This window comes from Eupeodes corollae, chromosome 3 (assembly GCF_945859685.1).
Source record: "Eupeodes corollae chromosome 3, idEupCoro1.1, whole genome shotgun sequence".
NCBI lineage: Eukaryota > Metazoa > Arthropoda > Insecta > Diptera > Syrphidae > Eupeodes > Eupeodes corollae.
The window spans coordinates 112,664,492-112,689,945 of record NC_079149.1 but is presented as its reverse complement, the minus strand read 5'-3'; the positions used below and the strand labels follow the sequence as shown (position 1 = coordinate 112,689,945).

At 34.6% G+C, this 25,454-nt stretch overlaps 1 protein-coding gene and 1 non-coding gene across 2 annotated transcripts in view; both read right to left on the bottom strand.

Moving 5' to 3' along the window:
- LOC129949388 (actin-binding LIM protein 1-like) overlaps positions 1 to 25,454 on the bottom strand; it is a 302,819-nt gene that overhangs the window by 117,792 nt on the left and 159,573 nt on the right. The window contains exon 2 of the mRNA XM_056060819.1: positions 3,465 to 3,508. The gene's annotated coding sequence lies outside the window, so the exon portion shown is untranslated. The remainder of the gene's footprint in view (positions 1 to 3,464; positions 3,509 to 25,454) is intronic.
- LOC129952983 (U2 spliceosomal RNA) lies at positions 23,587 to 23,780 on the bottom strand. Its single transcript, XR_008782422.1, has one exon. It is a non-coding gene; the product is annotated as a U2 spliceosomal RNA (small nuclear RNA).

The window sequence follows — 25,454 nt, the reverse complement described above, 5'->3', positions numbered from 1 at the left end:
CTCGAAAGTATATTGTTGAGCATTCCTAGAAGCCCGAGTATTACGGTAGAACTGTTCAAGGGGAGGTTTGGAACTGGCTATTTCTCTAGAGCATAATCCGTTTAAATAAAGGTAAAAGAGGGTGATACAAGAAACATTTCGACGATGTTTAAGCGACGTAAATGATCTTATGATGGTAATATCACCAATCAATCTAAATGCTTTACGCTCAATACTGTCCAAGAGGCTTAAATAAGTTGCAGGAGCACTAGTCCAGGTATGGGAATTATACTAAGGTTTTGGACGTATATAAGTCTTGTAGATAACAGCCATATCAGAGGGGGAAAAAAACTTCTTGCATCGCCTTAGAAAACCCAAACATCTTGCGGCATTTTTGGCGACATTGCGATGTGATCGTTCCACAAAAGGTGGTTGTGGATACACATAGCGAGAAAATAGTGTGATGCAAGGGAGTATATCTCACTTTAACGATACAAGACAGTATTGGGTTTAAGCAGCATTAAATTCAATGCGATTTTTTATTCCCCATTGTACAATTATGTTTAGGTCGAAGTCGGAATTGTATGAGCTTATCATATTTTGTCGTTGCAATTCTACATCACAAGGAGAGGGATGTGAATTTGAAAAGCTAAGACTACTATCGTCAGCGAAACAATGTATTGGATTAGAAAAGTTGCAGATAGGAGAACATTAATAAAAATGAGAAAGAGTGTTGGAGATAGAACAGAGCCCTGGGGCACACCATTATTTATTTTATGGATTTCAGACTTGAAGACATCCAATACAACTGGTATTTAACAATTCGAAAGGTAATTACTAATCCAATGAAGGAGGGATTCATGAAAACCGAAAGCACGCATTTTTGATAAGAGAACCTGATGCCACACCTTATTAAATGCTTCCTCCAAAAAGATTTGCTTTACTGTTTCGTGAGATGAACCATGAGATCACCACTGTACCTATTGCTGCGTAAGCCATACTGCCGATCATTAAGATCCTTTCGGTTTTTGAGATATTTCTTAAGCTGATAATTAATCAGCGTTTCCATGACCTTGAGAAGAAGGGACGTGCAATCAGTCGATAATTAGAGGGTGAGGAAGATTCATCTTTTTTGGGAATAGGCTGGACAAATACAGTTTTCCAACAGCTCGGAACGAGACCTGAGGAATTGAATAGATGAAAAAGCTTAGCATAAGCAGTAGCGTAAGAATTTCCAATTGGGACTGGGAAAATTCCCGAGACATGGATTGTTGGGATTGATATCATCCAACTTACGTATTTATCGATGGTCTAGTCGCAAGGAAATATCAACCAATGATACTGTCGATCAAAATCCACAGTTTTTCGGAATGGCTTCGATACTCAGGTATTATGAATATCCACAACATTTTCACCCAGATAACTCCTGGAGTATCCTAGGTAATCAGTTTAATTTTTTAAGATTGCAAGTTTTAGTAAAGAAGATGTCATACATTCCACCTTATTATGGTCGGGGAAAGGCAGAGTTATTTTGACATAAAATCAACAGGCATCCTGAATATATCGCAATTAATGGCCATTTCATAGGCAGATCATACTTTTTACGTGGCAAGGGTGTTCAACACTATATTGAAATATATTCACTACTTTTTTATAAAATGATTGAAGATTGCGGAACGTTTTCCAAATAAAAGATCCATTTAAAATATGGTCTATAGTGATTTAAACAAAATTAATGATGAACAAAAATTTGAAAGCTTCAACTTTCAAAGTTGTGTAGTCCCTTTTAAACGACTTCTTATTTCAAAAACATATTTCCCAACAAGAAAAAAAAACAGTACAAAAAGTCATACTTATAGTATTGGAAAACTTTGTTTTTTCTTGCACACAATAATTTGATAATACCGTAATAAAGGTTAATAAAACTTCATTTTCCAAATTTACCAATAAGATTATAAGCCTTTTTTTATTTTAGCTAATTTCAGCTGTCAAATTAATTTGAAGGTTGCAAAGGTTAGAAATGGTTAAAGAACAAAATCATAAATAAATAATTGTTTTTTGATTTAAAAAAAAACTGAGTCCGTAAACTTCTAGGAATTTTGTAATTTACTTAATTTTCTCTTCAAACCTTGTCTATAGATACAAACATAAAACAAAACGAGAAAGAACAAAACAATATTCCACCCACAATGCAATTAGTCGCATAATGCACCCTATACCATTCTTTATACAAACAAACTCACATAATAAGTATAACAACGAGTTTAACGTAGGAGTACAGGAACCTGCTCTTATGTCCAATAATAACTTAACTATACTAACAATATATACAAATGTTGTTACCTTATCCTATACTAATACATTTTCATCTGCATCATCAGCAGCAACAGCAACAGCATACTGCATGTAGAAAGTAGCAAGCAGCAAAATAGGTATTGTTAATTAAAATTTGGTAAAAAGCCCGTTTGCTTTAGATGTTTTCTATTGGCTTTGGCTCAATTCGTTTCGGCTCGTTAATTAACTTGGCAAGCTGCGGGCATTTTGTAAGGTTGTTCTATAGTTGGTTGTAGGTTGATAAACATATGTAGAGCTGTAAAGCTGAATACTGAATACCGAGTTTATGGCATAAAACAAACAGTATGCCGAGAGAGGTTAGGTCTTCTATGTAGCAAATATCATACATCACACATGAAACCAGGACGTATTAGATGACGACCGACGACGACGGACGGACGTGCGTCCAACGGGCGGGATGGATACGCATCACACTATGGACAAATGCTTTACGACATTATATTAGATTCGCGCGGCACTTTTCTTCTACTTCATGGTGCAACACGCATATTAAACATAAACGCACCTATTGTCCATAGGTTGTCCCTTAATATGTATCTATACAACATACATTACATATGTACGTGTGTTTATCCCATGTTATGCCTCATCCCTCAACTGTAAGGCATTATAATTTAATTACATTGACGGAAGCGGAAAATGACGTAATTTACTTGTGTATACAAAAACGACTGACACAGTCTTTTTCACTACCTTCATCCATCCATATATTTATTCAACATACTCATAGGTAAGGCACATATCTATCCACTTTTCTATATAAAAGTGCGTATCTGAGAGGAGCACACAGTGTTAAGGTACATACGTAAATTTGCACGCATCTATTTTATTTTATTGTATTGTGTGTGTACTGTATTGGATAGTGGAATTTGTACAAATGTGGCAGATGTATATTGTATACAGCCTAACAAAGTGCTACTAATTGCTTGGAAATCGGTGTGGAAAATAGCCACAATTTGTGGCATTAAGTTGCAATTTTTACAATAAATACAAAAACAATTAACATTAGGGAAATTTGCGAATAGGTTTGTTAGGTTACATTGATTGATTGATATAAACTAAACTATGCTTATACTAAAATCTATCGAACTATAAGATAATATGTATAATAATTAATTAAAATAACTTACATCATTCACTACAAATGCGTTTTTGTATCTTTACATGAGAGTTCCTGGAAATAAATACAAAAAAATGTCAATAAAGTTTAAGATCTTTGTATATATAAAATTGTTATGATTTGGTATTGCATCAACATTCGAAATAGTCTCAAAAACTGATGCTATATATTTGTATGTCTATGGAGCGAACACAAAAAGAGTGTTTAAAATTTAAAAACAGTACGAGCATTATGTATTGAAGGATGTAAGAGGAAATACCGGTGCACTCGTTTCAATGTTTTTTATATGAAAATAAAAGAGGGAAAGGGAATAGCTCAACAAATCGTTACACATTCTTGAGGTGCGGCTGAAAACCGAATCTCCATTCCTGATGATCCGAAATCGAAATCAAGGCAAAACTGATAAAATCTGTAAGACAATGGAAAAAATGAAATATTGTTCTATAACATACAAGACTCTTTTTGACTTCCCATAGGAAGTTATTGTAATGGATCCGATTTGTCAAATTTTGACATTTCTCGACGTTTCAAGGTCCCTAGAGTCAAAATAAAAGATTTTTAGAAAGAAGTCCTCAGTTGCCTCCGAATATCCACAAAAACGTTGAAAATAATAAAATGCCTGAACGAAAACAATAAAACGGCAATATGGGACGGAAACGAAGGATTGCCGTGGTTTCAAACGACATCGGGGGTTAAGCTTCTCTTTTATATCTTCCTAGATGATTTGACATCAGCTCTGCCGATGTAATTAATTTTGCTGGTGTCGACGTCAAAGCGTTGATGTATGCAGACGATAATATCTTCATTTTCTCTGAAACCCCGTGAATGATGCACGTACATAAACCTAGAACCGAAGGCTGCAAAGACGAAAGTGGAAACATCATAGTGAAACCGCAGTAAATGCTAAGGATATGGAAGGACCACTTCTGCAGACTTTATAACGGCGACGAAGAACTGAATTCCGCTGTCAGGCAGGATGATCCATTCAATATAGACGACGAAAGCCAACAATCCCGTCCTCCCGACTTAGACGAAGTAAAGATTGCCATTTCTAGGTTGAAGTCTAATAAAGCCGCTGGAGTAGATGGCTTGAATGCCGAGCTCTTTAAAGCAGCTGGATATAAGTTGGTTAGGAGAATGCACCAACTTATCTGTAAGATATGCAGAAGAAAGCATGCTCGATGAATGGAACCTCAGTATTGTTTGCCCGATACTGAAAAGAGGAGAACCTCTAAACTACAGTCTACTTAACATCACCTTAAAAATCTTCTCTGCCGTAATATGTGAACGTCTAAAGCCCATCGTGAACAACCTGATAGGTCCTTATCTGGTTTTAGACCAGGAAAGTCTACAGTTGATCAAATATTTACATTACGGAAGATCCTGGAAAAAACCCAAGAACACCAAATCGACACCCACCATCCTTTCATCAATTTCAAGGCCGCATATGACAGCATCTACAGGGACGAGCTGTATAGAGCCATGTCTAGTTTTGGCATCCCTGCCAAACTCGTCCGTTTGTGCAGGATGACCATGGAGAATTCACGCTGCTCCATAAAGGTTGGAAACAACATAACAGAACCTTTCGATGTCAAAAAAGGTTTTTAGACAAGGTGATGCGCTATCATGTGATTTTTTTAACATCGTGTTTGAAAGAATAGTGCAGAGCTCACACGTCAACACTAGAGGCACTATCTCTCAAAAGTTTGTCCAATTACTAGCATTTGCTGATGAGATTGACATAATCGGAAGAACTCAGCGTGATGTCAATGGGGCTTTTGTGAGAATTGAGGCAGAGGCGGCAAAAATGTGTTTAACGGTCTACCTAGGCTCCGCTGTAAACGCAGAAAACAACACCAGCGCTGAGATCAAACGCAGAATAACTCTTGCTAACCGCTGTTTCTTTGGACTAAGAAAGCAATTGAGTGTTTCTATATAAGACCCTTATCATCCCCGTCCTGCTATACGGTGCAGAAGCATGGACCATGACAAAAGCGGATGAAAACACCTTTTGTCGCTTCGAGAGAAAAGTTCTTCGTGTGATCTACGGTCCCGTATGCATCGAAGGGGAGTGGAGGAGAAGATGGAACGACGAACTATACGGGCTGTACAGCGACGTAGACTTAGCCGTGAATGATGGAAATAATGATAAATAAACTACAAGCATATTGTCGTCTCTGGAGCCTCACTGTTAATACAAATGAATCAAAAATCATGATCTTTAGAAATTGCACAGGCAGATTCGCAAGAAATGAAAAGTGGAAATGGGAAAATGTGAACCTAGAGGTGGTTAAGGAGTATTAGTATCTTGGAGTTACTATAACACCAAAGCTTTCATTCAACCAATATCTCAATGCAAAACTAACAGAATGGAAAAAAGCTATCAATTGCAATTGGAAAGGGGTCCTCAGCAAAAAATATGTAGCCCCGAGCGCCAAATATATGTAAGCTCTTTGAAGCGTTGATGAGATTGATAATGTGCTACGCTGCCCAGGTGTGGGGATTTCTTCAATATGACCAAAGAAAAGCTTTTGAGATACTTTATCAACAAAAATATTTTGGCTTCCAGAAAACACCCCTAACTACATTCTACATCTAGAGACTGGACTTTCTCCGCTGTACATCTTTGCACCAAAAATGCATTTTAACTACATTTTGAAAGTAATGGCTCTGCCAAGTCATCGTCTTATCAGGATTATGCACGGCATCTTCTTAACCGAAAATCGTAGTTTTTTAGAGAGTGGATGGTCCTAGAGCAATCAAATAATATTGAATTGCTAGAAAGTGGGACCGATACTTGGAAGTGTAGCTTCGGTACACTGTTCGCAAGGATTAAAGAAGACTATGTCTGTAAGTTCACCGAGATGGCAGAACGAAGCAACACGCGAAGTATGTACAAGGGTCTGCAGCACAACCTCCACGCCAGCTACTTTTTTGATGACCGCTACACGTTGTGGACAATCTCTACTATCTTTAAAGCGAGAGGAAAGTTACTACATCTGAATTATCGACTATATTGTGCAGATGAAAACACAGAGTGTACCCTATGCAACCACAGGGTAAGAGAAGACGTACTGCACTTCCTAGCAACGTGCCCTATTCTTGCTGCAATCAGGGAAAGAGCGTCTTAACTTTAGATGAAGCCAAAGGAATCCTAAATGGACAGGAGTGTAACGTGTTGAGCAATTACGTCAAAACAGCGCTAAAATACCGATACCTAATCCTGAACAAAGCCTGCACCTGAAATCAACACAAAACGAAACTTATGAATCTTGATACAAACTTGTTTAGTCAATTACTTAATACAACTTGTAAATATTAACAATTCTATTTATATTGCACTTGTTTAGAATATACTCTTTCTTCTGGATGACGGCAAAAGCTAATGCTATAACTGTGAAATTAAAACAAAAACAGTGAACAATTAATCTGATAAATAAAATCACATTTTTAATACAGAAAATATTATTTTCGATTCAGTATACAACACTCCGTTTTTTCATAAAAAATAAAATCTACAAGAAATGGAACGCATCTCTCGATATCTCTTAAATAAATTTCATACATCCAATTTGTAAAAATTTAACAAATGCTTCTTATACTGGTAAAAATTAGTTTTTGACTAAAAATCTATTTACACAAAACTAGATTTTCAAACTTAACTATTTCTGTATACGAAAAATATTGTTGATAATAATTTTAAAATGTTTAAGAATAACTCAAAAACCACCTTATTTAACCCACAACGAAAACCTACAAAACTTTTAAGCAACACAAATCGATGGACGGGATGGGAAGTTATCAGTGTGGATCGCATCAGCCTCTTTTTTTTTTGAATTCTGTGTCTCTTATATTTTTAGTCCATTAAAGGGGATACGAATGCCCTAATAATGATCAAAAATTCAATATGATCAGTTAGGAAAGGGGAATATGATTAAAAAGGATATATGTACCTGTACACATTGATTTTGAAGGTCTGCAAAATGCTCATGAAATACAAATGTTTTAGAAGAAATAACCGCTAATCATTTACAACGCTCATTTTTAAATTTTAAGAGACTCAAGTGAGTTAATGGTGCAGTAGTTGGAATTTTGCTTCAGGCTCTTTAAATTGTAGTCAGATCAGAAGAAGCAAAAACTTTTAAAAACAGCAAAGAAAATCTAACCACTTTGAAGAATTTTCCGCATAAGAGATGATTTGTGATGCATATACCTAGAACCTAGAAAAGCTTTCCAGTCTCCAAGTGCCACCCATGGATAGTGGTTTTGGGAGCCTATGCTTTTAAGACAGTAGACAGCATTAAAAATTAAAGTATACATTCTATGAAAACCAGATTTCAATGAACTTATTATACGCTGTCCACTTTCGAAGGAAAAGGATGTAAATCTAAAAACAAATATGAAAATCTGAGGCTAGAAGTTTCAGACAAAAGATGTTTTGTAAAAATTATTAAGTGTATCGGAGACAAAACAGAGCCCTGCGGTAGACCAGGTTTTTTTGTGTGGATATCAGATTTGAACTTGACTTAAGCTTTTGTGAATTATAGCAAAGTTTGGGATTAATGGAGAATTTATAGATTATCACAAGAAAATTACATAATATTTAATTAATTTATCAAACTTTTTTTTGTTAAACTTCCTTATCATTTAATTAATGAGAAACAGGGAGCACTGACAGTTTACCTTAAACTTCCTTAAATATAATCCGAAAAGATAACATCGAGTAAGAAGTTATATTAGAAATATAATTAAACTTTGAGTCAAATTAAGCACTGAGTCTCTTGTGTCTCATCCAATATCCAATAAAATAATAGTATCAAACATATGAGAAAAAATAATGCAAAAGGGTTTTCCAAAAAGGGAGGGTTGTTATTAAAATAGTATAAAACAAGTTTTTTTTGAAAACTTAATATGCCAGTGAAAAGTGAAATGCGATACTGTTCTTAAGTTCCGCTGTATAGGCCTTGCACATTGACAAATTAGATCAGATATAGATATAATTTGGAAGATAGTGAGGGTTATGTTGACTTTAAGGGTATCGAATTGCAGATCATTAGCATAAGATTTTGACATCAGACAAAGTCTAAAAGGGTCAAGAGATATCTCTACTCCCTAATTTTAATAATAATGTCTGTTGTAGTTATTTCTACAAAATGTAACTTGTGACGCTGATCTTACAACACGTTTTCAACGTCCACATCGTGCAATCCAGAGGTCAAACCAAATTAGTTACGATTGATTTGTAGTGCTTGCATTTAATGGTGATGTCCTTAACAATTACTTTTTTAAAGAAGTCAAAAAAAATGAAATCTTAAACTTACGGATATATTTCAATGATCTTTAGTGAAGGTTGTATGGAAATTTAAAATTAGGACACACTTAAAAACTCCAATTCGTAGATAAGAGGCTATCTGTAGTCACTTAGTTTTACCGATGCTTAAGAACCATAGAGCCTTGTATCCAAAAATTGCATAAGATATAGTAAATTAACACCAATTTTTAAACAAACAATTTTTTGATTGGGTATTTTGAAGACAAAGACCAATACCAATACCAAGGCCAAAACTAAAACCAAGATAAAGATCTACATCAAGACCAAGACAAGACCAAGATTAAGACCAATACCGAGTTTAAGACCAAGACCGAGATCAGGATCAAGACCAAGACCGACAACTGGCCAAGACCAAGTCCAAGACCAAGACCAAGACCAAGACCAAAACCAAAACCAAGACCAAGACCAGGATCTAGACTAGGAATGCAACTTTTTCGGTGCAATGTGTTTGAAGCAAAATTTGCATATAACGTTTTAGATGCATTGAGTTCGATGTGCTACATTTGATACAAAATGCAACATCAACCATCGATCAGCGAACACTGAACCAATGGACATTGGATATCAAACAGCGAACATAAAATATCAAAAATAGCATGTTCCATACATCATATTAATATATTTTATACAACATGCATGATGTAAAGTGCAACATCGAACATTGAACATCAACAAAGGATTTTGCATAATCTATTGCAACGTTGCAAATACTAACAATAATCCTGTGAGGTTTCAATTTGATCGAGAAATTATTTTTCTGGTTTTAAAAAATCCAGACAAACATTTTTTTAAAACATCTCAAAACTAAAAACACGGACAACATTTTTTTAAGTTTCAATACGACTTTTTTCTTTGAGATACTACATTATAAGAAACTACTAAAACCCTAAAAATATTTGTGTTCCTTTAGTTTTGTTTCTAGTGTTTTAAAATCCTCTCAAATAGTATGCTCTTAAAAACTGTTAATATCAATGTTTGAAAAACTTTTTTGCACATAAAATCTCAAATTGTCTTTTTGCGTTCCAGAAATTCAGGAGTTTTTTTTCCAATTTCTAATCCTTTTTCTGGACAGTTGATTTGTTACAACCTCAAATCTATTACAGTCATTTACCAACCGCTAGTAACCTCCTTTGCAACTCCTTCTTAAACAGACACATCAACCTGAACGCTTCCTAATTCAATAAACAAAATGATTTAGCAAGCATGTGCAGTTGTTAAACTCATTGTAGAGGTATAGGTTTCGCCAAAAACAACCTTTTCTCTCTACATATCTCATGTTAATGACGTTTGGTCGAACGACTTAACCCTCTCTGTGGTTCAAAATTTGATGAAATGAATTTCGCAATTATCATCAATTACCCATCAAATTAACCAAACCAGGCATCGGCAGCATCATCATCAATTTACGTACGTAGGTTACCGTAGGAGTACCATCAGTAGACATCACATATCCTATATCCAAGAGCTTCAGCATTATGCTGTAGGTAGATTCTTACTTCTCCACAAAATTTATCCCTCCGTCTCTTTCTTTCTCTATAATTTCTGAATATCCTCGAACTTCAATCACCATCATCATTTCATCATCCAATATAGGTAGATAGGTAGGTATCCTTTTGGGGGGGGGATGTAGCGCATGTAGGTCATGAATCTGGATATACTCGTATGTACCTATATGGGATGCGTGTTTTCGTTGGACTTGAGGGGGTTGTTGGCAAAGCTATGGTAGGCGGAAGGCGGTAGAAAGACCAATGGTGGAATCATTTTTGCCAGAATTTCGTATATGTGTCGGATAGTCATTAAATGGCGCTGGTGGTGCTGATGGCAGGAATCAGGATCACTGCGACGAAATTGTATGTAACATCGGGTAACGATGAGTTGCGTCAGTTTCAATCTTTTCAGGCGGCAGATATTTTGAATATACCATACACCACACATACATAGATATGTGGATGTGTGTATGTCGTATATATTTGAATGAGCATAAGACCATCATTGGATTCGAACTAGGGACGGATATGAGAGGACGTATCCTCTTCCTGTTGTGGATTGGAATAATCAAATAGGGAAATTCTTCAATTTAATTCGTTACGTTTGTGGTGTGGTAGGACATATACCAAAGTGAACCACATCACCGCCGCGCCGTACTGTACGAGTACGAGTAGGTATCTCACTCCCGCACTTTTTTCAATACGTCTCTCAACGAAGCAGAACTGAAGCTGCTGCTAGAAAGTCGATATAAAGCGCACCTCTCTTGTGTCTCCTTCATGCCTGGCGCCACCACCCCTCGCCCATTATGCCGAAGCCGCTTGATTTCAATAATTTTACCGCCTCATCCTCGATCGTCCAACGATGAATAGTGCTTAATTGAACGTGAAAGATTATAGAGAGAGCGACTGATGAACAAATTCGGGAATGAGATTGGAACGGGAGCTAGAACTCCATCAGAAGGGAGGAAATAAGGGTATATACATATAAACAACTAGGTGGGAGATGTTGAAAGGATGAGATTAAGTGGAGGCCATATATAGGATGATTTTCGAACAATTGATAAACTTTAATTGCTGTTTGTTGAAGCGCGGACGGACACCATTCTGCTGACAGTTTGACGTGTGTTTTTTGGTTTTTGTTTGTGTCTATATCATCAGAGGGTATAAAAGCATATGTACGAGAACTTATACCCACAGCTACCTATCTAAGGGAAAAAGATGTCTCTATACAAATTTCTGATGAAGCTGAACGATGGCGACGGTGTACTCGTACTCGTACATAGTTTAAATGATATTTTTTTAAATTTTATTAGCAACCTCGAACTTAATCAATTTTTGGAGTCCATTATATTTTTTTTTTGTCATAGGTAGTTTTTAACTTTTATCAATATTAAAAGGCATTTAATGTTGAAAAAAAAAATAATTATTTCTGATTGGAAAACGTGTAGGGAAAAGCATTTTACTGTAAAATTAAGCTATTTTTTTCAACTTAACTACTTTCGTCATCAAAATTTATAAAAACTGCCTTAAACTTTCAACACCACTTACTTGTCTGTTAATTGGAAAGTTTAGTGATCTCTGCAACCCTTTCAGTTCTCATATTAAAGTGTAATTAGTTGAGTATTATAAATTTTCGTGGGCCAATTTCATGTTTTTCATTTAATTAGACTTTTTCTGAAAAAAGGTCATATTTCCAACTGTTGAACCCCGTACGCAACGACGCACATACACACTGTAAACAAAATAATAACAATCAATTTTTATGAGCCCACACCCTCTGTCTTTATCTTCATCCCCCGAAATAATATTGTTTATTAAAAAAAAAAAAGAAACGAAACTCTTTCAACTTTTATTAATTAAAAGTGACCCAATCACATATATGAGATATACAGAGTATAAGGGGACGGAGAAGGCATAAACTGACAAAAGCACAGCAAGAGACACCCCTAACCCACACCTTTTAACATCATATTTCACCCCCTGAGCCACCGATCCAACGTTACGCGTACGCCACGCCATCCACCGAGCCATACAGCAACCACCCCTCTCTCTCAATTTGAGTCATAAATAATTTCGTTTTATTATTAAAAAAGTATTTGAGTGCTCATTTTTCTCCGCACCATCCCATTGCAATCAAGGGTAATAACAGCAGCAACAACAACAAAAACAACAACAATACTGTTTTAGCTGTTGGAACATACGTAACCTAAATATTGTATACACTACGCAACTAAAACCATCCTACTCTGACACACCCCCAAAAACATACCTCTCGCACCCCTTGTGACGACGACAACGATGATTATGATGATGATAATATTTGTTTGTGTGTGTAAGTGTTACACCTACCCATACATCTACATACACCAATATATATAAATATAGAGGAACGTAATTCCTTTTGATTTAGCCATTTCATTAATACTCGTTCAAATGCCATCTGAACTTTGTTCTTTAGTTTGGACGGCCGATGTTACTCTCCGCACCATCCGATGCCATCATATCGGTTGTTGTTGTTATTGTTTTTTTTTTGGAGAGAGGTTGGTAGGGTAGGTATGTTGGGGTGTTATTGAGTATTATACATTTCGAAGTCGTAAATTATATTTTAATGAGATATCATTTGATTTATGTTGTGTAATATATGTGTGTGCGTTCCGTTTAGTTTAGGTTAATATATAGTATAGTAATACCACCGACAATATATATATAGACAAAGGCAATGCCCCCCGTCAATCTATTTCACTCTCTGCGCGCTGCTGCTGCTATACTGCTGCTGTTTCCGGAGCACCCAAATGGTGTTTATTTGTTTTTATTTAGGGGGGTACTTATAGTGTGGCCATTTGTTTTGGCAAAATAGTTTTGGTCCTGACAAAAATATAACATTTTTGTGAAAAAAGATGAGTTTTAGTCGAAACTAAGACATAAATTGTGAATTTCAGTTCAACAAATTTTTTTAAGAGACTCTATTTGAATTTCTGCTTTATCATCTTAGAAGGAGTAGAGCTCTAAACTTAATCTTTTTCTACATTTTCCAAAAAAAAAATAATTTATTGATTTTGACGAAATTTTGTATTTGAGGCTTCTAAAATGAAATATAAAAAACTTTTAGGCTTTAAGCCAAGAATATGGTATTTGAAAAGTTAAAAACTTAATCCTTTGGAAATTGCAAATTTTGCACTCTCTTGCAAAATTTTGCCAATATTTTATTTTTTTTCATTTAAATTTAAATAATGGTAGCACTTAATAAATTATCCTCTAGGTACTATTTTTAGGTAAAAATATTTGTTCTGGTCAGATTTTTCTATGAACTATGTAACGTAACTAAAAACAATGTTGTTTTTATGAGTAAATGAAATCGGACTAATGGTGTTAAAATAATAGCATGAGAAATTTAGTGATGGTTTCATTTTTGATATCGCTCCGCATTTCGGAGGTTAAGAGTTTGAATTGGGTAACGATTTTAGGTGAAAATCAGGCACGTTTTAGTCGGGAAGCCAATGAATCCACAAAAGAAAAAGTTTGGAGTAGATTGTGGAGTTATGTAATAGTGAACGGATTATTCTTCTCAGAACAACGTTTTGGACAACGTTACAGAACCATGTTAGGAAACTTTTTTTGACTGAGATTAAAGGCATGAATACAAAAAATATCAATTCCAACTTTGGAGCTAGCTAGTATTTGTGCCTTTTGGATTTTTTTGTGTGGAAATTGTAAAGAACCGATGATAACAAATTGAAAACAATTCAAGAACTTAAGCCAAGCCAATATCATTCAGCAATATATGAGCTTTATCCCGAAACCATTAACAAAGTGTTGAAACATTGACTCAATGCATGACTAAATAGCCAAGGAAGGGAGCAACTTGAACGACTTGTGCTCTATAATGAGGGAGGATATTTGCTCTTACTAATAAGACATTTTTAAGGCTTTCCAATAAAAGGTTTCATAAGGATACTTCAAAACCAAAAAAGTTTAAAAACTGTGACGGCAGTACATTTTTGTCTGAATTTCTCTATAATTTTGTAAGTTTTTGAATATCCCGAATAGGGTAACATTAATCAAACCTAAAGAGAACTCATGGTTTGATTCGAGCTGTATAAAGAGGTAATTAGGATCAGAGATGTAAGTTTCCGGATTTATAAAGCCAACCCCATTGAGGAAAACCGGAATAAGTTCAAACAAGCTAGAAAGACTTGCAACGGCCACATTCGACGAACCAAATTTTTGCATGACCAAAAATTAAGGCAAAAAATAATACAATGTCCCAAAGGTAGTAAAAATTTCTGGTCATTTGTAAAAAACGTACGAAACACCACGTCATCCTCGGTTCCAACGCTTGTTCACAATGACGCTCTCTATGTGAGCTCGATCGATAAAGCCAATTTGCTTGCAGCACAGTTTGCTGTTAATTCGACGCTACTGGAGAGTGTCATGCGTCCTCCTGTTCATGAGAGCGTAAACGATTCTACCTTGACATACACAAATCCGCTGGCCCGGATAGTATATCCCCTAATGTTTTGAAGAAGTGTTTTTCAATGCTGCTGGCAAAACCATTGCGTAAGATTTCCATCTTTCCTACTCTACAGGTCTCTTTCCAAACGGATGGAAAACAGCATTTGTACAGCCTGTCCCTAAAAAAGGCGAATCATCCTCCCCCTCTAACTATCGTACACAAGCACTCACGTCCCTTCTTTCCAAGGTCATGGCAACGCTGATTAATTATCAGCTTAAGAAATATCTTGAATCACCGGCAGTATGGCTTTCGTAGCAATAGGTCCACAGGTGATCTCATGGTTTATCTCACCGAACAGTGGAACAAATCTTTACATCGTTTTGGAGAAAGTAAGATTATTGCAATTGATATTTTAAAATCATTTGTTAGAGTTTGGCACCAAGCTCTCTTATCGAAAATGCGTGCTTTTGGTATAGAAGAATCCCTTCTTCGTTGGGTTAGAAATTACCTTTCGGACCGTTCAATTCAAGTAGTGTTGGACGGGTTCAAATATGATATTCACAAAATAAGAGCTGGTGTGCCCCAGGGCTCCGTTTTGTCTCCGACGCTCTTCCTTATTTTTATAAATGATCTTTTGTCTGAAACTTCTAACCCACTAAATTGTTTCGCTGATGACAGTACCCTCAGCTTTTCATACTTCGAACTTCAACGGCAGCGTATGATAAGCTCATTAAATTCTGATCTCGACAGCATTGTACAATGGGGAATCAAAAACCGTGTAGAATTTAATGCTTCGAAAACTCAATCCTGTCTTCTGTCGTTAAAGCGTAAAACACCCCCGATGCTGCTATCCATGAGCACATATTCGATATTGCAAAAAATGCTGCTAGGTGCTTATGATTTCTTCGACGGTGCACGAATTTCTTCACTTCTTCTGATCTGGCTGTAATTTATAAAGCCTTCATTCGTCCAAAACTTGAATATAACTTGCATATTTGGGCAGGTGCCCCTAACACAAGTTTAAGTATTTTGGACAGGATCCAAAAAAGAGCTTTGACCATGATAGGCGACAGAACTATAACCGAAACAATTACGTCATGCCTTTCGTTTTTCTACCGATATTTTTATAAACAGTGTTCTATCGAATTAGCCAGTTGCATTCCCCCCTAAAACAATTCAGCCGTAATACTCGTATTTCTAAGAATGCACATCAGTTTAACCTTGAGCTCAATTTCGGACCTACTGTCTAGTATAGAGATTCTTTTTTTAACCGCACATCGAGAATGTGAAATGCTTTACCCAACTATGTTTTTTCCTATCGTTTTGATATTCAAAACTTTAAGACCAATGTGCATCGGTATCTCCTCTTTAATCCTTCCCTATTTTCCTAACGCTCGCACTGTGTTTAAACTTTAAACATGTTAAGGGTATTAATAAACCCTTGAGTGCCCGTTTATTATAAAAAAACAAAAAAAGTACAAACATAAGTGTATAGCTACTTAATCTATGACAGCGCTGTAGTGCGCCGTTTTGATACCAAAAACTCGTTTGACCTTTGATTGAAAGGGATAGATTTATAGAGAAGCTTCATAGCGATTATGTTAGAGCCATTTTGTCGCATTGAGAAAAAGATTTGGTCTCTAATCTTTGTCTCGGATAGCTCATCAAGTTCTTGAAAGAATGCGTTTCCATAGTATTTCATTCAAGTGTTTGCCAAAGCAGGACATTTGCAGAGGAAATGGATAATGGTTTCACTTTCTCTTTGGTCACTACAGCTACGGTAAAAGGTGTTGTAAGCATACCCAACTTCTCTACGTGAACTCCTATAGGCCAATGGCCGGTACGAACCGCAACAATCCTGGCTATGTCTTGCTTGGCCTGAATAGAAGATCGTTTGTACGGGTTTTATTATAGGTGGGCCATATCTTCCAAGATATAATGCAGTTGGGTAAATTGCTCCACCTTCGGTTTGAATTAGTTTGGTAGATAGAAAAGATTTTACCCTTCAAAGCACCAAGAGGAATGTTAACCATTTCCGCAAGTGAGCTATGAAGGGCCGATCCTTGCCTGGCTAGCTCGTCATCCCGTTCATTTCCAACGATACCATTATGGCCCGGAAACCAGATCAGGGTGACACCGAGGTTAATATTCATGTTCGCAAGCTCATCGCGACATTGCTGGACCAATTTAGATAAGGATATGGCCGAGTTAATGGCTTTGACAGCTGCCTGACTGTTTGTAAAGATAGCCGCATTTCGGTTTTAGTATCTTACATGCCTCCCTTATTGCCATAGCAGTTCAGCCTGAAAAACGCTAGCAAAGTCAGGAAGCCTAAAGGATTTGGCTACATTTAGGGACTCAGAAAAGATTCCAGAACCAACTCCGCACTCCATCTTTGAGCCGTCAGTAAAGATGGTTGTGTCGAAACCTATCGACACGATGTCATCCTCCCAATCTTCTCTCGATGGGAAAATAATCTTAAAACCCTTACTAAGGTTCAAAGTAGGAGTGCAGTAGTCAGTGTCTACCGAGATAATATCTGAGGGAATCAATTTCGTAGTGTTGCTGTGACCATAAGGTTTTGACAACCAGCTTTTTAATTCCTTCAGCCTAATAGCGCTGCAGGAAACTATGTATTTAATAAAAGGGTCGATTGGTAGAAGATGCAAAATAACGTTTAAGGCGTCCGTTGGGCATGGCCCCTGCGGTGCCCACGCAAGCTGTTCTCTGAAAGTTTTACTTGTAGTTATGCACATTTTCGAATTAAGTTCGGTTTTTATCACTGTAATTAAATAAATTTAAGTTTTATTAACACAAATGAAATAACGTTAGTCTCTTAGACTTTTGTTCTTGCATTTGAGAAGTAAACAAATGAACTCTGGAATCTAAATTACAAAAAAAATAATTTAATCGAGACTTAAATCTTCACTAATATTATAAAGAGGAAAGGTTTGTATTTTTGTATGTAACGAATAAGCTCAAAAAGTACTGGGCCGATTTTAATAATTCTTTTTGTATTAGAAAGCTACATTATCACTAAGTAACATAGGCTATATTTAGTACTAGGTTACTATAGAAATCTTAAGGATTATAAAAAACGGGTTTATAAGAAACCGGACTGCAAAAAGCGGGATTATAAAAAATAGGGATTATGAAAAGCATGATTATAAAAGACATGATTTTAAGAAACGGGAATATAAAAACCGGGATATCGAGGCCAACCCGTATTAATGATAGGACAAAAAACTGTTCGACAATATTATAGATTATAAATAAGATAAACAAAATTATTATTGAAAAAGAACCAGATGGTTTTAAATGTTAAAATCTGCTGACACCGTGTGCAACATCGAAGATACATTGCACTACTTACAGGAATTTTTAAATTCCCTAACCCTGAACTAAAATTAAAAATAGGTACGCCTGTTATGCTTTTAAGAAATTTAAGCCCTCCCAATATGTGTTATGGTACAAGACTATTGATCAAAGAATAAAGTGATAATGTTACTGTGCCAAATATCATGTAAGTAACATGTTCCGTAGATCCCGATGATATTAACTGATTTTCACATATATTTTAAAAGGTTACAGTTTCCTTTAAAAATTTGCTTTGCCCTAACAATAAATAAATCCCAGGGACAAACTTTTTCCATTGTTGGAAAGAGTGCTTTTCACACAGGCAATTGTATGCGGCACTTTCTCGAGTAGGATCTCCTGAAAATCAATACGTTTTGTTGCCACCTACAAATACCACAGGCAACGTAGTGTACAGGGAGCTTTAAGATAAAGATAGAATTTATTTCTAAATTAGTGATTCATGGTCGTTCTTATTAATATGCTTATAACTTCAATATCTTTACCTATTTATGTCTACCGTGCGAAGCAGGGACGGGCCGCTAGTCTAAAATATATCTAAAAACTTTAACTTCTTTTTAGGTACAGAAACATTAAAACTAAAAATCTATAGCTTTTTAATTTGCATCCTTAATAAATATAAATAGAGATTACATTAATTAAGTATTCCTCCATTTGTGTACTTTTCTTTAATTCAGTTTTTTTGAACCATTCTTTTAAAAACGGAGATATGGTCACACTTTCTATAAATCCGTTCTCCCAAATATGTTCCTCCTTCCTCCCTTTTATAATATTCTAAGTTCTATTTGCCGCCATAGTCTTCATCGACGTTCGTCGTCTTGCTGTGTAAGTAGTAGTAGTACTCTAGGTCGTTTATTGTATGTATTGTAACCGCGCTATCTCCAACCCCCGCGCTTTGATTTTGCAATCAATAGAAAATAATTCAATTCCAGCTGTGACATTGAACTCTTTTTGACGCGCGAAATACACTTTAAGGAAACGAAAGTAACAAACAACAACAACAACAAACTGAACCATTTCAAACTATATTCTTGTTCCCTTTCCCATCACCCTTCTAGCTGTTTTCCGTCCTGTTTTATAGCTTTCTCGATATGAATACAGCAAGAAGGTGGAAACGAAGAATTTAAAAAGAACAAAACAACAACAAATTTCGTTCACTCACTGCAAAGGGGTAACTTCTAATATTTTTTGGGTCCTCCGTTCATTGTCGTTACTTGCGCTGATGTTTGTGTATTCCTTCGTTTGTTCGTTGGTCGGTCCTCGATCCTTGGTTCACGGTCCTTGGTCGTCTCCATCTCCACCAGGCACTCTGATGTGCTCCTTTCGTTTCAAGCTCATATAAGTATAGCAGCAGCAATGGCAGCAGTACAAGGATACTCATATAAGTTTCACGCTATAGTGGAGTCAAGAGTGGGTAAGGGTAAAGGGTATATACCTATTCAAAAAGTCCCACCAACAACAAACCCCAGCAACAAATAGCGCGAAATCCTTAAAATTGTTTTTGGGTATAGGTAATGGAAAATTGATGGCGGTTTTCCCTCCACAGGGAAATCTGATGGTGGGTCGTGCGCCCGTCCACCCATTCACCCTTCCACCCACCGCACCATGCCGTCATATACCATAGGGGAATATAGGTATGGGTAGGTATAAGAGGGTTGAAAAATGCAATTTATTTTGTGACGGCAGCGGTTAATCGAAAACGTTTAAAAGGCGCACACGGATACGATCGACGCGTCTCTATTCCTCTCTAAAGACAAACATTATGGGTTGCTATTATGGGATGGTAGTGGCGGGCGGTGCGGTACGTTGGTTGGTATCTACAGAAGGGATATAGAACCATGGGGGGTGTATGTAGGTATGAGGGAGGGCGGCTGCTCTATATCGTTATTGCGGGTTAAGTAAAAAATGAAAATTATCATCTAAAGCACCAGTGGATAAAATGTGAAGTGGATTAGTTTCGCGATTGCTCTTTGTCGTGCTCGTGGTCATTAAGGGTGTGTTTTATTGGAGTGTTATAGTAGGTGTAGGTATATACATGAGTATACTTATACTTAACCTAACTTTATGCAAGGGCAAACTTTTCCATCGAACCGAGCGAGCGAACGTTCGTACCAACATAATTTTAGATTTTATTTACCTCACCCTGCTCGCATTCTGCACTTCCTTTTATTCTTCGACAAGCTTTAGATTGGTGTTTTAGATATTTTCTAAAAATTAATTGAAGTATAATTAAGAATCGCTTAGAGGATATTACATTCATATAATTTAGAATACCAATAATATTGTTTGCATATACCTATCTATCTAACGTACCTATATCCTTATGAGAGGTAAAGGTATATCTACATTTAGGTTATAGGTATAAGTGGTATCAGGATGTACAACAGATACGCTTTATATGTACATACCTGCGAACCATCAATTTCAGTGAAAGCTGAATTTTGTACAGAAGAGAGAAATTCGTAAATAATTGATTGGGCAATTAGTGGTTGTCATAGCACCACCACACCATGATGGTGCTTGTATTTTTCATGTGGGAATTCATACACTTGTATGATTTTAATGAACATCAATTTTGACCTATGCAATCAATTGCTATATCTTTCTCTCTTCTTTATATCTACATAGATAGATAGAAAGGAATTTTATGGAGTAGAGGACTTTTTTTTAGGCCACCTATACCCATCATACTTGTTATGCTCTAAAAAAATAGACCAATAAAATTGCCAAAAATTTAAAATTTATTATTTTTATTCAAACAAAAAATAGGTTTACAAAAATATGTACTTATGTACATACATAGGTTCAGAATTTAGGTTTATTTAAGATAAATATGTGCACCTATTTAATTTTTTTTTTTTGCAAAACGTCGGAACCTAATTAATTAAAGCAAAGAAAATATGAGTAAATGCTATTGCAAGCCCTTACAAAATTGCTGTTTTGTTTATTCTTGAATTCATGAGATGAAGACGAGAAAGTATGTTTAAGTCACTCAACAAGAAAGTACTTATAAAGGTTTAACGATAATTCTCTGATTTCATGCTTGAACTTAGAAAAATATACAAAATCTTGAATGTTGACAAAATCATTAAATTATCTTAAAAAGTTAAAATAAAAAACAAAAATAAAAACGAATGAAAATTGAAAAAAGTATAACGATCCGTTATCTAGTTAATTAAAACGCTTAGTTTCGAATATGTGAGTTTTATTTATTTCTTACGTTGAATGAACTTAAAACAGTTGATTATATATTCTTTTTAACTTCCCATAAGAAGTTATTGTGATCGTTCCGATTTGTCAAATTGAATATTTTGACATTTCTCGACGTTTCAAGGTCCCTAGAGTGGAAACAATTTAGAGAGATGTCTATGAGTGCGTGTGTACGTACGTTGGTACGTCCGTACGTTCGCGACGTTTTTTTTGTCGTCCATAGCTCAGGAACCAGAAGAGATATCGACTTCAAATAAATTTTGTTATACAGATAATAAGGCAGAAAGATGCAGAAAGGGCTCTCAAGAAAATTGTGTTTGTGGTTTTTTTTAACATAGCAGTTTGAAAAAAGGTGGAAATTTTGGTTAACCCTAAATATCTTACGAACCAAAAACGCTAGAGACTTGAATTAAATTTTATATAATGTATTGTAACGTGATATCAAAGAGTTATATTTTTTGAAAAAAAAATCCATTTAACGGGTTTTTTATAAATCAAAAAAACTGAAAAAAAAATTTGTCACCTCCAAAATTTTACGACTAAAATATGATTTCATCTCCAAAACAATTTTGTGCAACGAAGAATAATGTTTTTGACATCTGATAAAATTTTGAGAAAAATCGAATTGACAGTATTTTTTGTAAAAATATAAAAATCTTAAACAAAACAATACTCAAAGTTGGTAAAAATTGAATATCGATTAAAATACCTTTTTAAAAACTTGAAATTTATGCTTCAAACTTATTTTATCTTATAAGAAATATTGTTTTCAACATTCTGAAAAATGTTGAGGAAAATTGAATCGATTGTTTTTTTACAAAAAATAAAAACCTAAAAAAAAAATAATAAAAGTTGGTAAAAGTTGATTTTCGACTGAATTATCTTTTCAAAACTTTGAGATATTGGCTTTAATGCACTTTTATCTTTCAAAAAATATTTTTGTCAACATTCAGTAACATTTTGAAAAAAAAAACGAATTGACAGTTTTTTACAAAAAATTAACAAAAGTTGGTAAATATTGATTTTCGACTCAACTATCTTTTCAAAAATTTGAAATATTGGCTTCAAACTAGTTTTATCTTATAAGAAATATTCTTTTGAAAAAAATCGAATTGACAGTTTTTTTACAAAAAAATAAAACTCTAAAAAGAAACATTACTAACACTTGGTAAAAATTTACTTTCGACTCAAATAGCTTTTTAAAAATTAAAAATATTGGCTTCAAACTTATTTTATTTCACGGAAAATATTGTTTTTGGTATTCAGTAATTTATATATACAAATCCAACAGTCCATTTTTTCATAAAAAATAAAATCTACAAAAAATAGTACGTAAATTTGGTAAAATTGATACGAGTACATATAGACAAACTTTTAAGCAAGACAAATCGACAGACGGGATGGGAAGTTATCAGTGTGGGTCGCATCCCAGCCTCTTTTTTATATATGTTCTTTATTTTATATTCCATACTTTTTTAATTTTTTTTTCTCAATGTAAACGTCTTGATAATATTCGGCAGACGGCTCTAATGCCATGCTTGAAAGTTTTTTTTTCTGGTGAAAATTATTATGTATCTTTTTAATGAATAAAGATTTATCTATCAATCTGAAAAAAATAGCACCTTTCAAAAATTAAATTTTTTAATTTTTAGGGGAAAAATTATTTATGTACATATATTTCATTTTCACTAAAAAAAGTTTTGTTTTCTTAAACATTTAAATTATTTTATAGGTTACATACAAAATAAATAAATCTTAAGTTATTAATAGATATTGAATATCATATAAATGCAAAGGTAAAACTGTTAGTAAAATAGTTGGAGCTGGAAGTGTTACCAAAAAATAAAAAAAATACCAATAACAAAATGCCACCTATTGTGAAATAGAAAAACTAATTTTTAGACTACAAAAATAAATTCAAGGCGGAATTTTTCTTTGTTGTTGTAACGCCAATGTTTATATGATCTGATTTGGATCACGAGAAAAATAAACACGGCTTATTACTTTATTAAGTTTGAAAATATTAAAAAATTGTTCTTAATAATTTTAGGATCAGGTCAGGAATCACACGATCTTAAACTTACTCATGAATATTCAATTTTTTAATTAAAGCAACAAAATCCTTAAAACTTAAACGCACATTTGTAGCAATTAACTAATTTCAACTTTTTTTCAAATACATTATTTACCATTTTGTTTATTCTTAATTTTAAAGTCAATGATAAAGTCTTTTAAATGTTTATTACACACGTGAAAGTCTTTAATACTTGAATTTTAAAGATGGGCCGATCCCGGCGGTACTGCAATACCGGGCCAACCCGCGACAGAGGTGGAGCAAGCTCCTAGCACTCCGTCTATTTCCAAAAATCAGTTTAACATTTGTTGTCCCCCGATGGGGGATCTATCAGATGTTAAGCTGATAAGAACAGATACTACACTTTGATCTTAGCCATAAGGCCGAGAAGCGATAACTTTTCATAGTTTATATACTTTTACTAGTGGCATTTTTTTCACTTACAAAATGTGAATAGTATGAGAATAAAAGTAAAATTATGAATACAATTTGTTGTTGTAATCGAAATGAATAGTTTTCATTGGGAATACGAACAAAAACGAAAAATAATGGAGGGATGAAATTGAAGAATAGAAGAGTGATCGTCGAACCGAAAAGATCGTTATTACACACCTTTTTCAAGACAAAAAGTAAATGTACCTACCTGCAAAGGTAAGCTAGAAGTATTTTGTATTATTGTTTATGTGAAACACAACTTTTTTGTGATGATGACGTCATCTACTACAAAGGTGTAAGAATTATACCAATTCAAGGTTATATCTCTTATTATTTAAAATTGTCACTTATGACTTATATTTTAGAATAATTCATATTAATAAAAGAAGAAATTATTGGTATCCATGATTTTTATTGAAATATCAAAACTATCGTTTTAATTCATGGGTAAAAAGTTCTAAGAAAAAATTTTTTTTTAGACATTCATTTGTTTAGTTATAATTTTAGAATATTTGTCAGTAATTCATTAATTCATAATCTCAAAACTTTTGTTTTAAAAAAGTTCGAGTCTTTAATTATTTTTTACTTTTTATCTACAATGTACACTTTGTTTCACATGGATAGGGACAAGCTTTTTTCGTTTTTTATTTGCTTATATTTCTTAAACCCTTAGATTTTTTAGAAAAACCCAAATGTAGAATAAATGATGATTGTATTAAATTTTAATTGGAAACAAACATTTGTGATTAAGTTAATAAAGACAAGAAGGTCATAAAAAGTACCTTTTTTTGTGTCACATGAGCAGGGACAAGATCTAAATTTACCTATCAGCGTGAATTACGAGTTTCCTTATAAGAAACTCCCTTCTTTTGTTTTTTTTAATAGAAACAAATAATAAGGTTTTAAATATAATTTATTTTCTATTAATAGTTCTCAACAAAAATGGTGTGGCTTACACTACGGTCGAAACACTAATGAGATCCAGCGTTGTATATTTATAATTATTTAAAAAGCTCTACAGATCCAGATCATAGAGATAACGGACTCACGATTAGAGTTGAGATTAAGTACAGCAAGAGAACACAATGCTTTTATAAATGTGCAACTACAACTATTTGAATGCTCTCCTCTTAGTTTGTGATAAATAAACGCTGTTAAGCACAGTGGAACATTTTATGCAATACATGTGCTAATTTGTTCACATTTAAGATTTGAGGATGGAATGAGTCTTTCAGAATAGCGTTATTATGAGCAGCATTCTAGTTGTTAGCATGCTTATTGCCTCTGCATGTAACTCGTGTTTTAAATCAGATAAAAGGATACTCTGATTGTCTGGAAGCTTATCACGAGTATTAATTAGATAGAACCAAGAAGTATTAATAAAAAAATACAAAGTACATAGTTGCTATTTTCATGATTTAAGAAAGGAAGAAATCTATCTTGGAAAACGGCACAGCAAATCAGCATGGAATGGGGAGCAGTCACCTATTACGAGACAGTGGAATTGGATTTTCAAAGCTCTAAAATGACGGCATTCACTCACAAAACGATTCTGGAACAAGCTTTTCCGCAGTTTTCTGAATTATTGGGTGGACAACGATGTGCTTTCCAATAAGATAATACATACCAATACA